This window comes from Camelus bactrianus, chromosome 4, assembly GCF_048773025.1.
Source record: "Camelus bactrianus isolate YW-2024 breed Bactrian camel chromosome 4, ASM4877302v1, whole genome shotgun sequence".
Taxonomy (NCBI): domain Eukaryota; kingdom Metazoa; phylum Chordata; class Mammalia; order Artiodactyla; family Camelidae; genus Camelus; species Camelus bactrianus.
Genome location: NC_133542.1, coordinates 58827358 through 58850588, shown reverse-complemented (window position 1 = coordinate 58850588; position 23231 = coordinate 58827358). Strand labels below are relative to the sequence as shown.

General features: G+C 38.6%; 1 long non-coding RNA gene across 2 annotated transcripts; it reads left to right on the top strand.

Moving 5' to 3' along the window:
- Window positions 1-5146: 5146 nt before the first annotated feature.
- Window positions 5147-22999, top strand: INIP (SOSS complex subunit C). 2 transcript variants are annotated; one of them, XR_012506517.1, is made up of 5 exons: window positions 5147-5303; window positions 6354-6436; window positions 16541-16643; window positions 19445-19535; window positions 20697-22999. It is a non-coding gene; the product is annotated as an SOSS complex subunit C (long non-coding RNA). The 2 variants fall into 2 exon arrangements; XR_012506516.1 differs by having other exon boundaries at window positions 5150-5382.
- The last annotated feature ends 232 nt before the right edge of the window (window positions 23000-23231 follow it).

The window sequence follows — 23231 nt, the reverse complement described above, 5'->3', positions numbered from 1 at the left end:
CCAAACAGACTCTTCTTATTTGCACCCTTCTGTGTGTGTGTGTGTTTGTGTGTGTGTGTGTGTGTGTGTGTTTTGATTGATGTTATTGAGTAGGAACCTTCCTTTAAAACAACAGGAAAATACCATAAGAGATTATATTCATAGCTCTTTTAACTGGATAATGTTGGTGCAAAATTTTCCTGTCTGATTTGTCTAGTATCAATCACATTGCCCAATATGGTACTCTGCATGTAGAAAGTACTCTAGGAAAAGCTCAGATGGTTACCAAAAAAGGCAAATTGCAAAAGGCTATATATATATATCATATATATGTATATATATCCTATATATATATCCTTAGTTTCCTGCAGCAACTGAGATATATATATATCTCATGGATAGATAGAATGAATATCAACATTTTTATAAAGTTTTAAAACAATTTAATATATTTTAGGGATACAATGTAGCAAAAGTTTAAAGGTAAATATCGGGGCAATGACAACTAAATTCAGGAAAGTAGCTTACCTCAGAGGTGGAGTGAGAGGAACATCAAGGGGAAGGGTATCTAGGAGGATACAAATATACTTGAAATGTTTTGTTTTTCAGGCCAGGTAGTAAGTTCCACAGTGTCTAATATATTATTACATATATATATATATTTAAATCTGCAGTATTTCTCTCTTTTTTTGGTGGAGGGCAGGTAATTAGGTTTCTTTCTATCTTTTTTTTTTTTTTTTTTTTTTAATGAAGGTACTGGGGATTGAACTCAAGACTTCCTGCATGCTAAGCACACACTCTACCATTGAGCCATATCCTTCCCCTCTGCAATATTTATTTAAATGCAACCCAGACAAAAAAGCCTTTCTGGCATTTGTTTCTCAAGTACTCTTAAGTGTGCTCTGAGTGGGCTGCGAAAAGTATTGTGTTAATTTCCTGCAGCAGCTGTAACAAATGACCACGGACTTGGTAACTTTACACAACAGAAATTTATCCTCTCCCAGTTTTGGAGATCAGAAGTCCAAAATCAGTTTGTACTGAAATCAAGGCATCGGCAGGGCCAGGCTCCCTCCACAGGAGGGGAGAATGTTCCCTGTTTCTTCCAGCTCCTGGGAGCTGCCTTGGTTTGTGGCTGCATCACTCCAGTCTCTGCTTCTGTGACCACATTGTCTTCTCTTCTGCCTCTGTCCAATCTCCCTCTGCCTCTCATTTGTGGCAGGACATTTGTGATTGCATTTAGGGCCCACCTGGATAATCTCCCTGCCTCAAGACCCTTAATTCAATCACATCTGCAAAGACCCTTTCCCACATAAGGTAACATTTACAGGTTCCCGGATTCAAGATCAGGTCCTGACCACAAATGCCTTTGTCTCCAGTCACAATAGGAATGCAGTCTTTTCCTAAAGTCAGGGTTGAATAAAATTGGCCCAAGAGTAGTAAATAAAAGGTACTGATTAATTTAAAAGGAACTTTAAGAATGCTAGGGGATTTGGAGCAGCATAGGGCTGGTATTTTATCATTAGTGATCTCAAATAAGAGCCTTTCAACAAATTTATTAAATTTATAGATGGTACCAAATCTGGGGAGTGGTTAACAGTGCTAGTGCAATAGTTTAAGAAGAACAAACACCTTGAACTTTGACAAAACAGTAATGCAGACGAGGAAACTGACGAACAGAGAAGCAACTTATTGAAGTGTTCGCCCCATAAGGGGCAGAGCCAGTATTTGAGCCCAGAAAGTCCGGTTCTAGAGGCTGCCCTCTTAACCAGTGGGCATTTCTGCCCCTTTTTGTAATTAAAAGTCTCCTAGACTAAGTTCACTTCATTTTCTCTTCCAGGATCTGAAGTAAGAACACATTTTGTTTGAGTAATGTTGTTGTAGCAGCTGGCTTCTAAGATGGTCCCTGCTTTGGACTAAATGTTTGCGTCTTCCCCACCCCGACCCCAGTCCTAATCCAATGTGACTGTATTTGAAGGTGGGACCTTTGGGAGGTGATCAGGTCATGAAAGCAGAGTCCTTATAACTGGGATTAGTGCCCTTATAAATGAGACCCTGGAGAGATCCCTCACTCCTACTGCCATGTGAGGTTGTTACAAAAGGACAGTTGTCCATGAGGAAGTGGGCCTTCACCAGAGCCCAACCACGCTGGCACCTTGATTTGGGACTTTCCAATCTGCAGAACTGTGAGAAATAAGTTTCTGTTGTCTATAAGCCTTCTAGTCTATGGTATTCTATTACAGTAGCCTGAATGGATAAGATAGTCCCCAGCAATCCCACCTCCTGTATTCACAGCCTTGTAGTTTCCTCCCACACTGTACCAAGGCTGGGCTGTGTGACCAGCAGTATTGGCAGAACAAATGGTCGGAAAATCCTAAGCCAGAACCACCCATCTATGCTGCCTTGATTCTAGCCCCTCAGGAACTGTCTTTGTTATTTTAAATTGCCAAGTTTTGGGACAATTTGTTACAAGCAATAGATAACTAATACAGGAATTGTCTCAAATTCCTACACATTTGATTTTAAAGGCTGCCTAGCATCATGCATTTCCCATAAATATTTAATCACAAAATAGCAGAAGAGGCTTAGGGTAGCTCCAGCTGGAATGTGGGGACTATTCTCAGCTCTCTACTCTGATCCTGAAGGTCTGTAATAATCATAATGCCTCAGGAGGAAGCACTTCTCAGACTGCTACCTGGCATTTCCTTGTCAGTTAACAGAGCCACAGGACTGTAACAGACATTTCTTTTGTCTTAGACTTTCCCCTAGTAGATATGCAGGGTCTCCATATTTATCAGCTGACTTATTGACCAAGTACCAAGATACCCAGTAAAACACAGATCTTTCTTAGTTAACCCCATCACCACCATTCATCTCCAGAACTCTTTTCATCTTATAAAACTGAGACTCTATACCCATTAAACAATAACTCTCCATTGTCCCCTTCCCCTCAAGCCCCTGGCAACCACCATTCTACCTTCTGTCTCTGTGATTTTGACTGCTCTAAATTCTTCATATAAATGGAATCACACAGCATTTGTCCTTCTGTTAACTGACTTATTTCACTTAGCATAATGTCCTCAAGGTTCATGCATACTGTAGCATATGTCAGAATTTCTTTCTTTTTAAAGGGTGAATAAAATTTCATTGTGTACATATGCTTCATTTTGCTTATCCATTCATCTGTTTGTGGATACTAGAGTTGCTTCCATGTCTTAGCTATTGTGAATAGTGTTGCTATGAACACTAGTGTTCATATATATCTTTGAAGTCCTACTTTCAGTTCTTCTGTGTATAAAACCAAAACATCCTAATTATTTTGAGTAACCATTATAGTGTTTTCTACTAGTGGGTTGTATCATTTTACATCTCCACCAACAGTGCACAAGGGTTCCAATTTCTCTGGAACACTTGTTATTTTACTTTCTGGGTTTTTTAATTTTTTTAATGGTAGTTATCTAATGGGTGTGAAGAGGTCATTCATTTATTTTTATTTCCTTTTTATAGATGATAGAATTGAAGCACCAAAAGGTTGAACAAGGGCTCACAATTATTAAGTGTCAGAGCTGGGATCTGAACCCAAGTAAATCAACCTACTCTTAACCTGTATGTTAAAATTCTTACGAGACTGAAGTCCCAAAAACTCTCAAAGAGAAGACAAAGGAGTTCAAGGACTAACATCCACTGAATAAAGGGCAAAATAATCAGCAGCAAGTTAAATTTGTCTTTCTTCTGATAATGTTCTCTGAATTCTGGGGAGGCTGAGTTTACTACAAAATTCCAAAATACTGTTCTAGGGGTAGAACTCTATTTTTTTTTCACCTTATATAAGCTTGTTCACAATGTCCATTTGGGACTTAGACTCAAGCTTTCTTATGCCCTAGTTTCAGTGTTGTCTAGTCAGGCAACCTGAATCCAAAAAATTCTCCTGAGGTTCTGTCAGCCATATACATCCCAGTCATCATTTCAGCCAGGCCAGAACTCAGAAAGTTCTTTTAACTTAAACGGGTCCGGGCCAACTACCAAAATGCTCACTTTATATTGAGATTAATGTAGTCAGCAGACGACTGAGCTTTCTGAGCTGGTCTCGGAGGAATTCCTTCCTCCGGAACAGATATAATGTGAGATTTAAGAACCTGGGCCTTTGCATCTGACAGACCTTCAGTCACTGAAATTCAGTTGAAGACATAAAGTAACTGAACATCTTTGAATCTAATATACAAATCATAAAGAAATACATAAGTAAATCACAAATAAACATATAAGTAAATATAAACCATATATGAATAAGGGAATGACAGGACCAGAGCTGATGAAGAGGAAGCAATGAGCATGTACAAGGCACTTAGTAAATGCTTCTTAGTGTTATTATTTCAGTAATGGATCTATGTGCAACAAAATTGTGTATCATAAACATATATTATTGAGCAAACACCGATTATTAAAAACATATGTTCAAATTCTAGAAAAGATGCATGACTTTCAGATGGTTAGTGACCACAGAACAGGTGACACACAACAAGGTTACTGTTCAATAAGACATATATATCTATTGTGCTAGAATCAGGCTATCAGGTGATCCCTCTAAGAGAGACTTCGTGTTCTTAGATATGGCATACCCGTTTCTTAAGTACAGATTATTGCACGATAGTAAAAATGTCTACAAGTTTAGTGCTTTTTTCCTGCATAATTATGTAAACTATAAAAGAAAAATATCTCTGGGATTTGTGTATCTAGACGCCCAACCTGCGATAGCTGTTAAGGCTCGCTCTCCGAGTCCCAGCGGCAGCTCTGCCTCAGTCCCAACCGAAGTGGATTCACAGCGTCGCAGGACTGGCCGGGTTGGTGGCTTTTCTCCTGCCAGCAGCTTGGATGAAAGGGCCTTTCGCGGTGCTAGGGACCCAGCTGGTCTCTGCCCAACCCCTGTCTCGCTGAGCCAGGAGGCTACGTCACTGCGCCCCGCCCCACTCGGGCCCCACCCCACTCGGTCCCCGCCCCACTCGGGCCCCACCCCTCTCGGTCCCCGCCCCCGATGGTGCGGCCTGCATGTTCCAGGAGCCTTTTCGGCTGCCAATCTTCGGAAGGGAAGTGGAGTCTGCATGAAGTGGCAGTTAAAGTACAAATCGCCGTGAGTAGCGGCCGCTGGGTCCCGGTGGGAGGCGGAACTTCCGCTCCCTCTGGTGTATGTCATCAAAAGGCGGAAGCTCAGCGGGGGCGGGAAGGTTGTAGAACAGCACGTTGAGCTCGATTTGCCGGTCTTTGAGTGGTCGCACCCCCGTGAAGAAAGAACCTGACGGCAAGGCGGCCTCAGGCTATCTAGCCTCCGGGTAAGTAGGGCCGCCTGGCGGCGCCGGGGGATTGATGGTCTGTGGCTCTGGAGCTGACCTGCTGCCGCCGTCCCCACAGGTCAGTGGCCTCCCCTTGCCTCCCAGCATTTCTCACTCCCCCTCCTCTCCTTGGTCTCGGCCGCAGCCCCTGCCCGGCCTTCCCCCGACGCACGCCTCAGAGACCCTTCTGAGACGCAGGTCCAGCCCTGTCACATCCCTGCTTGATGTTCCCCGTCACAAGATGGCCCTCTTGTCCCTCCGGTCCATCCCGGCTTCGTTCGCCCTGTCCTTCAGCCGCAGGAGACACCTAACTTTATTTCTTTCAAAATCGACATCTGTTTGCCAGCTCTTGCGCTTTCCTGAGCACCCCTGAAGGCATCCCTTACCACGCCAGGAGAATCAGTTCCTCTCTGCTTCAAGAACACTGTTAACGCCCTGTAAATAGCGCGTTTGTTATACTTTGTTAGTATGGTTGCTTGAATGAGATGCTATTTTCCCACCGGATTATATGTTTCTTGAGGGCAGGAGTAGGGTATTGATCATTTGTAATCTCCCCAAGGCCCAATACAAAAGCACGAAGTTTGGAAACTAACAGCTCAAAGTATTCGCACTAGCTTTGAGACCTTGGGCACGATCTCCTTAAGTGGTGATAAATAAAATAACTGTCAATCATGTTACACAGCATATGATGCAGAGTATGTACTCCATAAATATTCGGCTTGCTTTCCTTTTTAGCTTTCAGTATACACAGTAGTTTGGGGTATGTTTTTTAAATGAATCGAGAAGCACAGTAAATGAGTGCTTTTTCTTCCTAGCCCTGTGATCATATTGATGCTATCAATTAGCTGATACATTTGGTAGTATTTGGTAAACACAACCTAATGATGTAATTAAAGACAGTAATGCTAAATGGTGGTATCAACATCTCCAAGAATAAAAGTTAACCTTCATACTCTAATTAAATAACTTGAGGCCCTTGATTTGTCTGTTGTGCCTTTCAGATGTATGTTTCTGAAGAGATGAAGATATGTGTGTACTCATTTTTTACAGGTGATTGTAAAGTGCTGATCAACTGCCACTGAACAAAGTTGAAACAGAAAATAGGAAGATGGCAGCAAACCCTTCAGGACAAGGTAAATGTGTGCTGGAATTTCTTTTATTATTAGGAACTTTCCCCCAATATAGTAAAGTATTTTGATAGAAAATTTAACATAGGGCAGTTACTGTAGCCAGAATAAAAGAATAGCAAAGTAAAACCCCATATCTGAAGCAAGTCCAACATCACCTCAGATACAGAACATCCTTAATGGCTATTAATCCTGTGTTTAAGTCTGTGTTAAGATTATTCGCATTGTAAACCTTAGATCTTCTTCTGATATCTGTGTTCTCTTGCTCTTTTACTTGAGTTCAGAATCACTTTTAAGGAAGTTATATTGTCACCAGGCAATATCCATGCCTTTATCTTCCTTTGCTCTAGAAACTTTAATACACATTTCACCTGTGTTAAGAGCTCTCGAAAGCAGATCAAGTTAGATACATCCTAAATAAGGAGTTTTTATTTAAAGATAAAGTTCTTAAAAACCAAAATTTTATCTCTGAAAAGTATTAAATTCTACTTTGTAAGTCGTTTCCTGCTTAAAAACTTGAAGCAAGCTTCTATTTCCTCTCCATATCAAGTCTAAACTCCTATTTGACTCTTCATATTTTTAAATTAATCTTAGGTTTGTTTTATCATAAACTTCATATTAACGGAATCACTTGTGTGTGTCCACCTTCTTACACTCACTGTTCTGTCTCAGAGCCATCCCTGTTGAACCATGCATCAGTAGTTCATTCTTTTTTATTGCAGACTAGTATTCCATTGTATGAATTTGTTACAATTTATTTATTCATTCTCCCTTTTGGAGGCTTTGGGGTTGTATCAGTTTTGGACATTGTGAGTAAAGCTGCTTTGAATATTTACTTGTAAGTCTTTTTGCAAATATGTGGGTAAATATCTAGCAATGGGGCAGCTGGGTGTACAGTTAAGTTTATGGAAAACTGCTAAATTTCTTCCCAAGTGGCATATTTTACATTCACTCCAGCAATGTGTGAGAATTCTGGTTGCCCCATGTTAAAGCATTGTTGGTCTTTTCAATTTTGGCCATTTTAGAGGGTGTAAAATGACATCTCATTGTACTATTAACTTGTATTTACCTAATGACAAATGCTGAGCACTTTTTTACGTGCTTATTGGCCATTGCAAATCTTCCTTTGTGAAGTGTTTGTTCAAGACTTTTGTTCATTTTTTTTTTAATTGGGTTAAATTAATTGGGTTATTTTTATTGTTTTGTGTGTGAGTGTGTTGAGTCTGGATACAGGTCTTTTGTCACTGCTCATTGCATCATCCAGATCATCTTGGAGTTGGTTTCTGTTGACTGCATTTTTTTTTTTTTTTTTGAGTACGGGTCACATTTTCCTTTTTCTTACTAAGTGATCTGTTATTGAATACTTGGTGTTATGATTAATCCGTTGTAGAGAATCTGGTTTCTGTTATATGCCTCTGAAATGTGATTTTTGTTCTAGCACATGGCTTGACTCAACTTACACTCCAAACTTTTGTCTCCCTTCTGTTGGGCAGCAGCTGAAATCTCTGCTCATTCTTTTCAGCTTCCGGCTGCTGCTTTCCTGCCTGGCTCCCTGGGGTCTCCCCCACGTTATGTGTAGTTCAGCAGAAAGCGAAAACTTTGGGTGGATTCTGTAGACGTGTTTGGGGCTTTACTTCTTCCGCCTTTCCCTCTCAAGTCTCTCCCCTAATTTCCTGGTTACTCTGCCAGCCCTGAACTCTGTCCTGTGATACCTCAAGCCAGTAAGAGGAGGCTGTGCAAGCTGTAGACTGAGGAGTGCAAAAGGCCACCAGTTCCCAGATACCACCAGCTGCAGTTTCTGCCTGATTTGGGTCAGTGTCTAAGGCCTTCAAATAATGAATGTTTAAATATTTTGTCCAGAATTCATTATCATATTTATGGCAGGATTAGTCTAACCAGACTATTCTGCTAGTACTGGAAGTTGGAAGCTCACTGAATCTGTTTTGGTATATTAGCTGCATTTAGGACAAACTAAAGGTTACCGGAGTTTTATAGAAGGTATAGTATTGGAGTTTTATAGAAGGTATAGTATTGTAAAAAGCTAGCTGTGGTGATAGCTTTACTAGCTGGAACCTGCTAATACTATTCTGTTCTCTCAAATAAGCATGTGTGATTCATGTGCTCTGTGGGTTAATCACAGGTCGACATTCCCCCGTGGTCTTTGACCTCTTTTTTTCACCAAGTTACAAGGATTCGAATGAAAAGTAATTTAATTTGAGACAAAATGAAACTAAGAGAAATCCATTTTGGAAAGAAAATATGCTGCTAAAAACCACACAATGCAGTCCAAATGGAAATAAATTTTAAATTATCCCCCTGTTTTAATAGCACAAATATTTGAGATTTACAATTTGCTGGTTACTCTTTTTTTTCCTTAATAGTTGCAGTAAAGCACCATCAATTTTAGTGTTGCCTTTGATTGATCCATAGTCATATCCACTATGAAACATCCTCTAATCTAAACTGAAGTGAATTTAGATTAGCCCTTTGGCTTTTGTTGCTGTTTTTGTCAGTGTTTTGTTGGTGTCCTGGAGCTGCGGCTATCAGGCACCAGCAGAGGGAGCCCATATCATGTTCTGTACACTCCTAGACTCTCCATGAAATTTTAAAATTCTTACTTATTTGGATCTATTGCATTTTACTCCCTATATTAAATTATTTCTGTACTGTTTATGTGTATAAAAATGTAGGAGTTCACATTACTACTATCGCGTGATAGACTGCTGGATCTGAAAGAGGGCTCGGAGAACACAATGGATTCTCTCCCCTACACCGGAGACATTAATAAATTACAACGCACAGATCAAGATCTTTTTAAAGTCATTGTTCTTTCAGTTATCATTGTAAGATAATTATGGCACTTGGCATTCAGTCTCCACAATAAATAATTCCTATACACATAAACAGTACAGAAACAAGAAACCTCAAAGGACAGAAAAAGTGGCAGTAGCTTAAAAGGAATAAGACCCTGGGGTCTGAGTGAGAGAGAACTTGAACACAGGGAGATGGCCTGAGCACACATTAAGGCTTATTCCTTTCCTTGATCTGTATTTTCGGTAAATTCCAAAAGGCGGCTAAGAGTTGAATAGGAAGTGTTTGCCATTAACTAGATATCCAGACGACTAGTTACTGGTACTAATTAATTCATGTTAATAATGTTGTTACATTTTTTTATTCTGCTAAGACTTAGCCAACAGGCAGTCTCCCCTGGATATAGGAATTTGAGCTCTAACCACTGAATATATTTTATATCTCATTTTGGAGTGTGATAGGCAGAATAATATTCTCGTCACCCACCTCCAAAAAATGCCCACACTATAATCCCTGGAACCTTTGCCTGTTACCTTACATGGCAAAGATAACTTTGCACATGTGATTAAGGTTAAGGGCCTTGAGATGGGAAGATTATCCACGTGGGCCCATTTTAATCACATGATTCCTTAAAAGCAGAGAACTTTTTCCTGGCTGTGGTCAGTGAGAGAAATGACCACAGAAGGGTCAGAGAGATGGAACGTTGCTGGCTTCGAAGTTGGACAAAGGGGACCACAAGCCAGTGAACTCAGGCAGCTTCTAGAAGATGGAAAAAGCAAGGAAACAGATCCTCTCCTAGAACCTCCAGAAAGGAACGCAACCCTTGATTTTAGCCCAGTGAGACTACTGACTTATAGAACTGTAGGATAATATGTTTGTGTTGTTTTTAAGCCACTGAGTTTGTGGTACTTCGTTACAGCAGCAGTAGAAAAATGGAAATAATATACCATTTAACTATCTGAGACAGAAACCTAGGAACCATCCTTGACACCTTCCTCATTCTTTACTGCGTATTTATCCTATCACTGTCCTGCTGACTTAACTTCCTAAACGGCTCTAGGGTCTGTTCATCTCTCCATTTCTCTGGCCTCTAACAACTTCTGTCATCTCTAGCTTGCTCTACTGTCATAGTCTCGTTTTCTCTTGTCTATTCTGTTATCAGCCTTACAGCTACAGTGATCTGTCTAAAGCAGGAAGTTATTTTGTCCCCTACCCCTAATTAACCTAATTAATCTAAAATTTCAGCTCAAGCATTACTTCCTTTGGGAGACTTCTGACACCGCTCCCCCTACTTCCAGTCTAGATCAGATTGATTCAACATTGATTCCTACAATAATTGTTAAAAATGCTTATAGAATTTTATTTCTTTATTTCAGACTATATTCGTCTTAGATTTTAACTGTATATTCATGTCATTATTTGATAATCTCCATCTTCACTGGACTGTTTAAGAGCCATGAGAGCTAGAATCAAGTCAAGTTGTAGCTCATCATTATATTCTTAGAAGCTACATTAGTGCCTGGATGTCATGGATACACAATGAATATATGTTGAATCAGTAACTAACATGTTAAATTAATACTGTCAGTAGTATTTCCTCTAATACTAAACAGCTGTCTTTTAAGTATATGATAGTTTGATTTACTGTATAGTTGTGAAGAGTATGTAGCTTGAAGGATGACCACTTGAAAGGATTTGAAAATTTTAAAATGTCTTCTTAAAAATCATTATTACAGAAGTAATATAACAACTGTCATTGGAAAGTAGATTATCCATAACCCCAAAGATATTTTTTATTTTTTAGTTTTAGATTTTTCTCAATAAAAAGAATTCCAGTTAGTCCTTGTTTAAGTATGATAGAACTATTCACATAAAGTGAATGTCAGCTGTTAGGTTTTAAATGCAATTTGATGTAATGCTAGTTACGCCAGAATATTTTTAGTGACACAGAAATGTGTGGGAGTAAATGGTTCTATAAATGAATGTGGAAATGAGAATATATATGATTGTGAATGAGACACAGTTCTAAACGTGGAACTTTTAGAGTGTGCTGCTTTATTCTAAGACAATTTTATTAGGAAAAATGTTAGTTATAAAGGAATATTAAATAATTCCTATTGTATATGAGATAATATATTTGATAATATATTTTAACACCCTCATGCTTCTAAGAATGTAAAAGATACATGTAACTAAGATACATGTAAAATAATGTAAAAGTAAAATGTTAAATTATGGCAAGAGACAGTTTGTATTTAGAAAGAAAAACACAGTTCATGTAGTGATTATAATAAAACAATGAAGTTTTATATATTGATGCCCTAGAGTAAGTTTGTATAAATCCTGAAGGTGAGAGAATCTTACTCTAGAAAATTAAACTTCAGATAACCAGATAGACTACCTAGTTTGTGCCTTAAGTTTCAAATTTGAAATAAGCTATCGTTATTACCTAAGTGCTATCTGTTGACTTATATATATTTATAATATAGTATTTTGTGCAAAACTGACATGTAAATTAATACAAGGTTATTTTTGGAAGCTCAAGAAGGGAGCACATTAGACAAGATCAGAAAGTAAAAATCTAATGGACCTGACCGTACCCTTTCCCTGTAAAGTAGTTTCTGTGGCTCTCGGCTGCCTGTATGTAGACATTAAGCTCCAGAATGTTATGCAGGAGATAACCTTGCCTGGACACTCAGGCTTCCGGGTGGGAGCATGAGGCATTAAGTGAGATGCAGAGAGAGGCATCCCATCTTTACCAGGGGAGGAAGGCTGTGAGCCATCCCTGTCTAATGACTTCTTGTTTAACTATTTTAACAAGTTCTTAAATGTCTGAAGGGATTTTGTGCATGGAGAAAAATACTCATCACTGTTCATAATTAATACTCAGGTTTTTAAACCCACTTACAAACTAAGTTCTAAAATGAATTTCTTTAACATTTAGAATTGATTACAAGCTTATTTAGTTATTCTCTTTAATAACAGTTTAAATTACAATTAATATGACTTCTATAATACTTCACTTTATATAGTGATTGCAAAACTTACTACACGTAAGCCTATTTTAAAACATTAACCTATGGGTTTAATTAACTCTTACTCTGTCGGTAGTACTTTTTTTTTTTTTAACTCTTCCTGGAATTATAATAATCTTTCCAGATTCTTATTTCTGTACCTTTCCAGGATTATAGTAATTTTTCTATACCTTCTTAGGGTTATGATAGTCTTACCACTACCAAATCAAAACAAAATTTCAGATTAGTCAGGGTTTAGATTTGTTGATGGATTTGATTCCTAGGTAAAGCATAAGATTTGGTTATGCCTTTAAAGAAGATTTAAAAGCTATGTTGGTGTGCACTGGGTTACTTCTGTAAAACTTTACCTGCTAAGTTAATGGGATTTTTTTTTTTAACTTGTACCTTTCTTATAGATTTTTAGTTTCTTGCAACCCACAGTTACTCCCTGAATGAAATACTTTTTTTTTTTTTTAATGTGATTAGTGTGTTATAACCCACTGTTCTGTTGTCATTTATGAACTGTTGTTTTCTGGTAGCATTCCTGCCCGGAATTATGGACATTTCATCTCCCAAGAGATGAGGGATCAGGTCTATACCGTTAGCTCTTTAGGGTATTTCGCTGATTCACCCACTCAGAACTCAGTCTCTACTTGGCCATTGTGTGTGGCCATGGGTGCTCACCGACCACTGGGTCCCCTTTCAGATGTCGTACATGTGTCAGGACTGGCACTGATCTCACCCTCCTGTTCTTGGTACGTAGCGTGCTTTTTCTGGAATTATTTGGCTTATTCACAGTTCCCTTTCTCCTATAACTAAATAAAAAAGTACACAGCTATATTTTATAAACAGACATATACTTACTAGGACAAACAGAACACCTAAATGTTAACACTAACCTGATTATTAACATAAAAACTATACTTTCACCCTTCTTTACAATATTTTTATGTACCTTAAGTTTCTTTTTTGTATCTTATTATGAATTCATGGCTTATCACAGATTGAGTTTGTTCCATTTTGTTATAATTATTCTCTTTTTAATGTTCCAGTTGTGACAGCTTGGCTAACCTCAAGCTGCTATCTTTGTTTTTTTTAGCACTATCTTGGACCTTGAAAAACAATCTTGCTTTCTGACAAGATATTCCAAGCCCACCTTGATTTTTTTTTTTCCTGCACTAAGACATGGAACTAATACTCTCCCTAGAACTCTGATCTTTTTAGTGGAGGATAGTATCTGAGACCAAAATTGGTTCCACATGGAGTTGATAATCACAAAGGTACAGTTGCTTGTCACTGTAGTGACAGAACAGTGAAATGTGTTCTTTTAAGGGCAGATGTTAATGACAGTAGCCCAGTTTTATCTTAATATTACTGAATCTTTTAAAATCTTACCATTTTCTTCATTATAAGGTTTCACTGACCACTAACACTGTTTGTTGCATTGATGTGTATCTTCCTTTGGTGAAGCTTCCTTTGCTGGAAATGCCTCCACTCACCCCTTTTGACTATTTGGCAAACTTAGTAAAATGAGGGGAAGGAGAGGATAATTTTCATTTAAACTTCAACACAGCTCTGAAATGTTAAACAGAGCCAGAACGATTGAATAGATTTCTGTATCTTGAAACATTTTTATCAAACTCAAAGTTTTCTTCCTTTTAAAAAAAATTATATAGTGCTTAGTCCAACCACCCTAACACACACCAGCTTGGTGTTTTAGTTGCAAATCATTTGCTGAATTACAGTTACATCATATTCTTTAATGTTTATACGTTTTTATTACTTTAAAAATTACCCTTTGACAGGGAAATATACACAAAATGTTATGATAACTCACAGAGAAAAAAATGTGACAATGAGTGTGTATATGTCCATGAACGACCGAAAATTGTGCTGAACACTGGAATTTGACACAACATTGTAAAATGATTATAAATCAATAAAAAACGTTAAAAAAATTACCCTTTGAATTTAGTGTTTCAATAGTAAGTTTTTTTTAAATGCTGATTTTACTTTTTAAAAATTATAGTCAGTTACAGTGTGTCAATTTCTGGCATACAGCAGAATGTCCCTGTTTTTTATATTTTTATACACACACACACACACACACACACACACATACATATATTCCATTTTACTTGTAATGTGAACTTTTTGTATCTCTTATTTCCTCTTTCCAGTGCCACCTCACTCCCTTGTGCTTTGGAAACAATATTTTCATGAGATTATAATTTTTAATATTACCAATCAGATCATAGACATTTAAAAATAATTTGTGCAAGCTTACATACATTGAAAATGTATATAATATTAATACTGAAATATACAGTTGCATATCAAATGCTGGGGGGTTGGGTGGGGAATACTTTCTCTCTGCCCTCATTTCCCTACCCCTGCCAGATAGTTGTTGTTTCTGATTCTCTAAATCATTGGACCTGACATTTTCTATTACGTTGCTAGTGGTGTTTCTTAATAGTATTTTGTCAAAGTTTCGATTATTTTTACATATGGCACCCTTTACCATAGCATTAGCATTCACAGGCTTAAATATTGTACATTCTTGGAAATTCTGTATGAAATCCTTTCTTAGGTAGTAGACTTCTCCTGCGACACTCCTGTCTATAAGGTTGTGTGGAGCAGGTAATGCTACATGGCTTGTAAAGGCAGAGCTTCTTCCCCAGAAGGAGGTTTTAGGATTAGAATAGTTGAAGAATCACCTGGAAGGCTTGCAAAACAATCTTCTCACAAGTACCATAATGTATTCTTGTGAATTATCTGATCCAGAAAGAAGGAATCTCCTATTACTAGAATTTGATGACAGCTTGATGGCATAAGCATGAGTGTGCAGAGAAGGAAAATGGAGATGACAAATTCCTAAAATGGGTGTGGGGAGACACGTTTTGCCCAGAATCCTGGCCACAGTCAGTATACTGAGGCCAGATTTCCGAGCAGGCTTAGATGAAAATGCTCTAAGACCCACTGCTTCTAGTTGAGCCCAGTCTGAGTGTGAATACTCCTTGTTTCTTGTACATCCTGCACTGCTCCTGACCAATCTCTGCCCCTCTCCCCAGGAGAGGAGGAAATATGCATCCTACCACCCAATTCTCCCTTATAATCAATATAAAATGCTTAGAATCCCTCACATGAGTACCCTTAAGACTGCTTAGGTCTGCTCTGCTTGAAGAATGCTCCCTCCTTCCTGCTACCTTCATTATCTTCAGCACAGTGATGCTGGCCCAGTGACTAGTTCCTGGCCTTTTTTTTTTTTTTTTTTTTTTTTTGCCCCCATAGTTCTTTCCTAATCCTTTAACTTTTGCATTTGTTTTCTTCTAAATTAGGGATCAGAAACTAAAATGCCTGCAGGTATAAACAAATCTGATAAGGTTTTAACAGGCTAGAGAGTGCCCAGCTAAAGGGAACAACTGTTTCTTTGTTCTTAATTGTTGCCATGGGGACATCCAGACCCCTGTTGCCAGATCTTGAGATGTTTCAGGAGAAGCAAGTAATCTGAGAATTTTGTATACATGCTCTCAGTGTTTACATGTTGGCATTTAATTCACATTTTAAATATATAGTTGGATGCTGCTCCTGGGTCAGGACTTTGAACCTCTGCTTGAGATCTTTTTTTAAGATTGGAGCTCAAAATCAAACCTAGAATTCAGTATTTGGTAAGGGACGTATGTGTTTGTTACCTGTCTGTTATGCTCCATTTCTCTCTCAGAATTATTTTCTAGTCAGTTGCAATTCTTTGACTTGTTCCTTAAAGACGGTGTGTCATTTCTGAATGAAAGCAGTTTAAAAAAAAAAAAGGAATATTGTTTTGATCTGAGTATATTTAATGCTCCCTACCCCTCACTCCCACCACCTTCTTCCCCCATGAGAGAGGCATTCACAAAGAGGCCTAAAACGGAGAACTAAGAAACTCTCCGAGATTGCCTGGGCAGGATAGAGATTGGCCCCTGCAGCATTTGAGGCTACAGAGATTTTGTTAAAAGCCAAATGCTGTTACCCATACTTTGGTGATTAAAATTCTTTAGAACTAAGCCTTAGAAGTCCTCAGTCAGTATTATACTTTGCATTTATCTGTGTATCATGCTGTTAAAGTTGCTGGAAACTAGGCAGTAGAGAAACAGTAACAATCTAGGGAAACTACTTGCTAGTGACTTCATTATCATGTTAGAGAACAGAATTTTGCTTTCTGGGTTTCTAGGTAGCTTAGGTTTATAAAATAGCTCTAAAATGTTTTATTTCTCTATCTCATCCCCCACCCCCTCTCTTTTTTTAGGTTTTCAGAACAAAAATAGAGTTGCAATCTTGGCAGAGCTGGACAAAGAGAAAAGAAAATTACTAATGCAGAACCAATCTTCAACAAATCATCCTGGAGCTAGGTATTAAAGGATAATGTGGTTTTTATATTCAGTGATATAAAAAATATCTTGGACAAAATAACTGAAATTGGTTGGCAATGGTTTGTTTTTTTTAACATTGGAATTTACATGTTATGTTTTATTTCCTAGTTGGATTTGAAAAAATTAGATTATTTAATTGATTAGATTTTAAATATTTAAATTCTAATCAGAATATTTAATTTTCCCTACAGCCTACTTTCCAAAAAAAGAAAAGAATTATCTATGGTTTTTGTTACTGAAATTATTGTTAATGTCCTACTTTTTAAGCATTCTACAAAACAGGTAAAATTTGGGTAGCTTAAAGATCTTTGTGTTCAGTTTCTGCCATCTTAAGTCTCTTCCCTGACATCCATTATCCTGTTCAGCCACCATCCTGACTTTCCCCTCTTTTTCAGCCAGACCTCTTAATGGAGTTGTCCATATATACTCATCTCTGCTTTCTTACTCATTTACTCCTTGACCCACTATACTCTGGTTTCCAGGCCTCCCCACCACAAAGAATAGGTTCAAGCCTTGGTTACTTGCAGCCTCCTTATGGCTAAATCTGGTGGACCAACGCCCTTTTCTTAGCATTACTTGACATTACTGATTGTCCCCTCCTTTTTTTAAAAAAAAAAATATATATATATATAGAAATATAGTTGCTGCACAATATTATGTTAGTTTCAAGTGTACTACATAGTGATTTGACATGTGCATACATTATGAAATTATCTCCACAATGTCTAGAAACCATCTGTCCCCATGCAAAGTTATTACAGTATTACTGATCATATTCCTATGCTGTATATTACATTCCTGTGGCTTATTTATTTTCTAGCTGAAAGTTTGTGCCTCTTAATCCCCTTTACCTATTTCTCCCATCCTTGCCTGCTTCCCCTCTGGCATCCACCCATTTGTTCTGTCTATGAGTCTGTTTTCATTTTGTTTTGTTTGTTTTGGTTTTTAGATTCCACCTATAAGTGAGGTCATATGGTGTTTATTGTTGCAAATGGCAAGATTTCTTTTTTGATGGCTGAGTAATACTCCATTGTATACAGTCCCTCCTTAAAAGGCTTTCTTTCTTTGGCTTCCATTCACTCAACGTCAGTTTCTTTTTCCGACATTTCTCCACTGCCTGTCTCTTAAATGTTGATGTTCCTCAGAGTTCTGTTCTACACCCAGTTTCTGAGTCTGCATCTTTTCCCTGAACAGTTGCATCCACTTTCACAACCTGTTATTTATGTGCTGATAACTTTTATACGTTTGCATCTCTAGCCTAGTCCTCTCTCAGGCACTAAACTGCCTCCTAGACATCTCCATTTGGATGCCCTAAAGGCACTGTAAACTTAGTGTATCCCACACTAAACTTATCTTCCTTCTCTAACTACTTAATATTCTTGGGTTGCTTGTCCCCATGAGTGGTACAGATCTACTAGTAATCAGTCAGAAATGTGAACTTTAATTGTTTATTATTCCCTTTCACTTGCATCTCTAAGCATTTATCATTCTCTTATGTTTATATTTTGAATGTGTCTCAAACTTGTCCATTTTTTGTCGTTGCTATGATGCTGCCCTGGTCCTGGCCACTCATTTTTTTGCCTCAATTACTACTTCCTCACTGAATTTTCCTGTAGTCTCAAATTGTTTCAAATACATTTATCAGTTGCGTCAGTTAGGACGTCTTCATCTGCAACTAACAGAAAACCAGACAGTTGGCCTAAACGTTAGGATACATGTTAACCAGAGCGTGAAGATAAGGCACTTGCAGAGGGGCTTACTGCAGTGAAACAACAGTGTCAGCAGTGACCCCGCTTCCTTTTGTCTTTCCTTTCTGCCTCTCTCCAGGGCTCAGCACCTCCCTACTGGATAAAATAGGACTGCAGTAGCCTAGGCATCGCCTCTACACTGAGCCACTTGCAGAAGTAAAAGCCAAAAAGGTTCCTGTCCTATGTCCTTTTGAGGAAAATGGTCTCAAAACCTCCTAGCAGACCTGTGAAGTCTAGTTGCCCAGAATTGTGAACCCTTCTCTTGCCTAAATAGGAAACCAGCAAGGAGAATGGTATTGTCTTCTGCTAATCAACGTTCACCCCAGGGGGAGAGCCTGGCTTACCCTGAAGCCTGGGGCCATCGATAACTAAGTTTGGGTTCCGCTAGCAAGGAAGAAGGGAGAGGGACAGTTGTTAGGGAGGTGACAGCACTGGCTGCCATAGTGGCGGTCTTTCAGAACCGTGGTGTGATATTCCTGATCGTGTCCCTCTTCTGCTTGTGACACTCTTTGGAAGTCTCCCTCTACTGTTAGGATAAGGTCTGCGTTTCTTAATGTATTTCATACTTCACAAGGCTCTACATGTCCTAGTACCTGCCTTCCTCCCTCGCCTCGTTTTTTGCCAGCCCACTTCTCTCCTCCCCAACCCTGACCTCCAGTCCTCCTGAACTCTTAATTTCTTCAAACACATCAAGCTCTTCTGCCCCAGGCCTTCTCACATACTCTTCCTTCTGCTTAAAACATTCATCTCTTTAGTTTTTGTCATAAATGTAACTTGATAATAGACCAGAGTACCTCAAATCTGTTTGAAAGTAGGGGACCATAAATCATCAATAAAAAGGAGATAATTTGAAGCCTTAGTAAATAACATAGGCTATCTTCATATAAATTAATATTGACAGTGGGAAAAGGAAAAAAGACTTATTCTGGAAGGCCTTTTTTTTTTTAATCTCTATAAAGAATATATGATGAAAAATGTGATTCAGAAGAAGGGAGTCTCTAAACAGTCAAGTAACCGAGATTCCCATTTTAGCATCGCACTCTCAAGACCCTCTCTTAACAAGGACTTCCGGGACCACGCTGAGCAGCAGCATATTGCAGCCCAACAGAAGGCAGCTTTGCAGGTGAGCAAAGTGTAACTGACATTCTTGTCTCATGGGAGGTTTCCTGGGGCTTGGAAACCAGCATAGTTCTTACTTTGTATTTCAGTGGGAGCAGTATCAATAAAAATGTTCCACACATAATTGCAGTGGTTTGCTGACATTCGGTCATGCCCAAAGGATTTGAAGGACCAATACAGCAGTAATGAAAGTATCTTTTATGGTGCTGACGCAGTCATGATTGATTCTGTGCTGTACTTGGCAAGGGATTGCTTGTGTACAGAACAGTTTAGGATATTTGGATGGACAGAATGATCTTGAATGCTGAACTGGCTAGTTTAATGGTACTTCTGTATTTTTTCAAATTTATCATGCCATTATGTCTTTTGATAGTCTTACCAGTTCTTTATTGTTGTTTGGATTCTTTTTTTAATGGTCAGCATGACTGTTGTGCAGGAAGTGTTTAAAGACAACTCTTACCATAAGAATGTGATAATCCATCAGTTTAAAAAAATTGTTCTTATAGTGATAAACACTTTTAGTATTACATTGATCTTGGATATTTAACTAAGATTCCCAGAGACCTCGGACAAGACATCATTACCTATGCTTTTAAACCTCAGAATCTCAGAGTTGGAAGGCACATTAAAGATCATCTCACTTTAGACAACCTATAAATAGTCCTCCTTTGTTTAGTGACAAAGGGAAGTCACTGGTGGTTTTCTGTTATTTATATTCCAACATTCTCTACAAAATGTTGGTGTCTTAATCACCAGTAATCAGCTGCCTTTCCCCTTCTTCCAACTCCCGCCCTCTTTCTCAAGCTCCTGCTTTGTTGATCAAGAGCAGAGTACTTTGGGACCTTTGTTGCTAGCTTTCCTCCCCACTCCAGGGAACAAAGTAATTCATGTCTTTGACTCAGTTATTGACTGAAGAGAGTCACAGAGGAGAGAGTGGGGATGATAAATTAGTACCTGATACAACTTGCTAATATGGATTCTTTATTATTGTCCATCTCCTGTGTATTTCAACAAAATTAACAGCATTAAGAACTGATTTTTAAAACAAAATTTGGCCTCAAGCACTCAGAAAGTATAAGTAATGTTAATGCTTTGATTGGAGAATTGTGACTCTGAAAGCTTAATTGCCTTTTTTTTCCTTCTTTTTTTTTTAACTCTTTCCCAGCATGCACACGCACATTCATCTGGATACTTCATAACTCAAGACTCTGCGTTTGGGAATCTTATTCTTCCTGTTTTACCTCGCCTTGACCCAGAATGAAGAAAATATTTGTAACAAAAGTGACTCTGTAATTTCAGACGCCAAAGCTCCCACCGTTCAGTGCTATGCAGACTGTGACTTTCAGAATCTTAGTGGACTTTTATATGTTTTGTTTCTTGAGAAGAAAGACATGTGTAAGTGAAAGCGAAAAAGGAGGGTAACCGGGACAATGAGAGCTTTGGAAGCTGTATTATCTGAGGAACTGATCACGCTACCCATGACTGTAACTTTTGTGTAATGCAGTTTGATTTTTAACTCTGAATCAGACTCTGAATTGGACGTGGTCACATAAACTCACCCCCAGCCCCCAACTAGTTGGCCTGAGTATATCATGTCTACAGTAGACTTTCAAGAACCATTTGAAGTACTCAACTATAAAGAAATGAGGGTGCTTTTTTTAAAAATGTGAATCAATAGGCTTAAATAAGTTACATTCACATTTGCTGTTTATAGAATTGATAATCAGTGTACCTTTTTTTGTACCTTTTGAATTTATAGTCAGTGTATCATCCCGAAATATCCTTTAACTCAAAACTAGTTCCCCTATTCTCAATTTTAAAAGAAAACCCAAGATAAGACTAAATTACCAACTAGCCTTAAACATCTTTTATAAACCTATGCCACTATAAATTATGTGACTGAATGCTATTAAAAGCAGTAAGAAATATAGTTTTAAAATTTGTACACGCGCTTAGTTTTATGACATAAATGGTGTCATACTGCAGTTCTAATGCCCATTTTTACTCTAAAAACATGCAAGTTGAGCCCCCTTTTAGTTACTTGAAGGAAGGAGTTAGGTTAAGCAGGTTTCTCAACATGATACAGCTTTAACAGAATCCAGGGTGCTTGTTTAAATATGCAGTCCCCACAATTAACCCTAATCCTGTGGAATTAGTGTCTCTAATTCAAAATAAAGTCTGAAAACCATGGGTTAGAGAATTCAGTTTTCATGATATATAAATTCATAGATTTGTAGGTCCCTGAAACTTAGAGGTCAGTTAGCTAACACTGACTTTTTTTTTTTTACTTTTAATAGGATTGAAATTATGTTCTATACTATATCAGAGATGTAGTATGTTTTTTATAACTGACCTCATCCTGGCCTTGAGTCCCCATCTCTGGTGGTAGGATGAAATTTAAACTTGAAATTCCAGTTTGGGTCAATGATTAGAAAAAGTTCATCTTCCTTTCAAGAGTTTCTTCTCCCTCCTAACCTAGATATTTGTACCAACCACGAAGCCCCTAAACTACATGAAGCAGGAGTGGACAATTCCAGATATGGCTGCTCCATTTAGGTTCTTTCTGTTGAGAATTTGAACTGGCTTTCTTCATTTGGGTGAGCTGGCAGCTGTCCCCCGTTGTCAGGGTCACCATTACAGCCAAGGTGCCCTTTCTCCTCCTGCTAGGAGCACCAGGGGAGCCTTTGCCTCCGCCCTGTCTCAGGTCCATCCAGCTCTCCTTGGCCCCCCTTGTAGTGGTCCCTGTTTTCTGTAATTAATTTGATCAACTTACTGTTCTGTGAGATCCTTGAGCTACTGGCATCATTCTAAATCTGTCTACTGATGCTAGGGAGATACAATTTTTGGATTGTATCGTTTTTATACTATTGAAGCCTCTACCAAACGTATGACTTTTATAACCTCGGGAAAGAGATCTTTTTTCCAATGGTATCTTTTTCTGCTCTCTTTGTCTTTTAAATTGATGTTGCCTCAGTCCTACAGTCCCGGCTAGTAAGCACTTCCTCCACCCCTCTCCTTTGAATCACTTACAAATTCAATTCAATTCATATGTATTTATTAATATGTCCTCTGTAAAGCACTGTGCTTTGCGGCAGGGCGGGGGGTGGGGTGGGGTGGGGTGGGGGTGGTGAGTGAGACCTGCTCTTAAAGAGGTCACGGTGGAGAAGAGCCAGGAAGTAGGGACTAAGGCGTTGTGAGGACGGCAGAGGCTAGTGGAAAGCAGCAGTGGACTCAGAGCCCTGAGGTGAAGTTCCCTCGGACTGGGGGTGTGTTTGGCTAACCCACTTACACTCTTTACATGTCCCCCTGTCTTATCTGTAAAACGGGAATGGTACACACTCCGCCTACTGCGTCAGTTGTCTACACCAGTATTTTTCAAAGTGCAGGCCTCAATACGTTACCAGATTGAGAGGCCAACTGAATGGGGTGTGACCTGCTTTTTTTTTTTTTTTTTTTTTTTTAATAAAATAGAGAACATTAGAGTATATGGCATGTAGTAACAGGATGTTTTGTTTCATGAGTCTTCTTTTACTGTTTGTTTGTGTGTTTTACTTATTTTGTTTATCGCATGTTCCAACAGCAGGTAAGAACTCCGAAGGCGAAGGTTTTTCTTTCTCTTCTTCCCCACCTTCCTTCCTGTGTACTACTGTATTCTGCTTAGAATAGTATTTGGCATATAGTAGATAGTCAGTACTTCTTA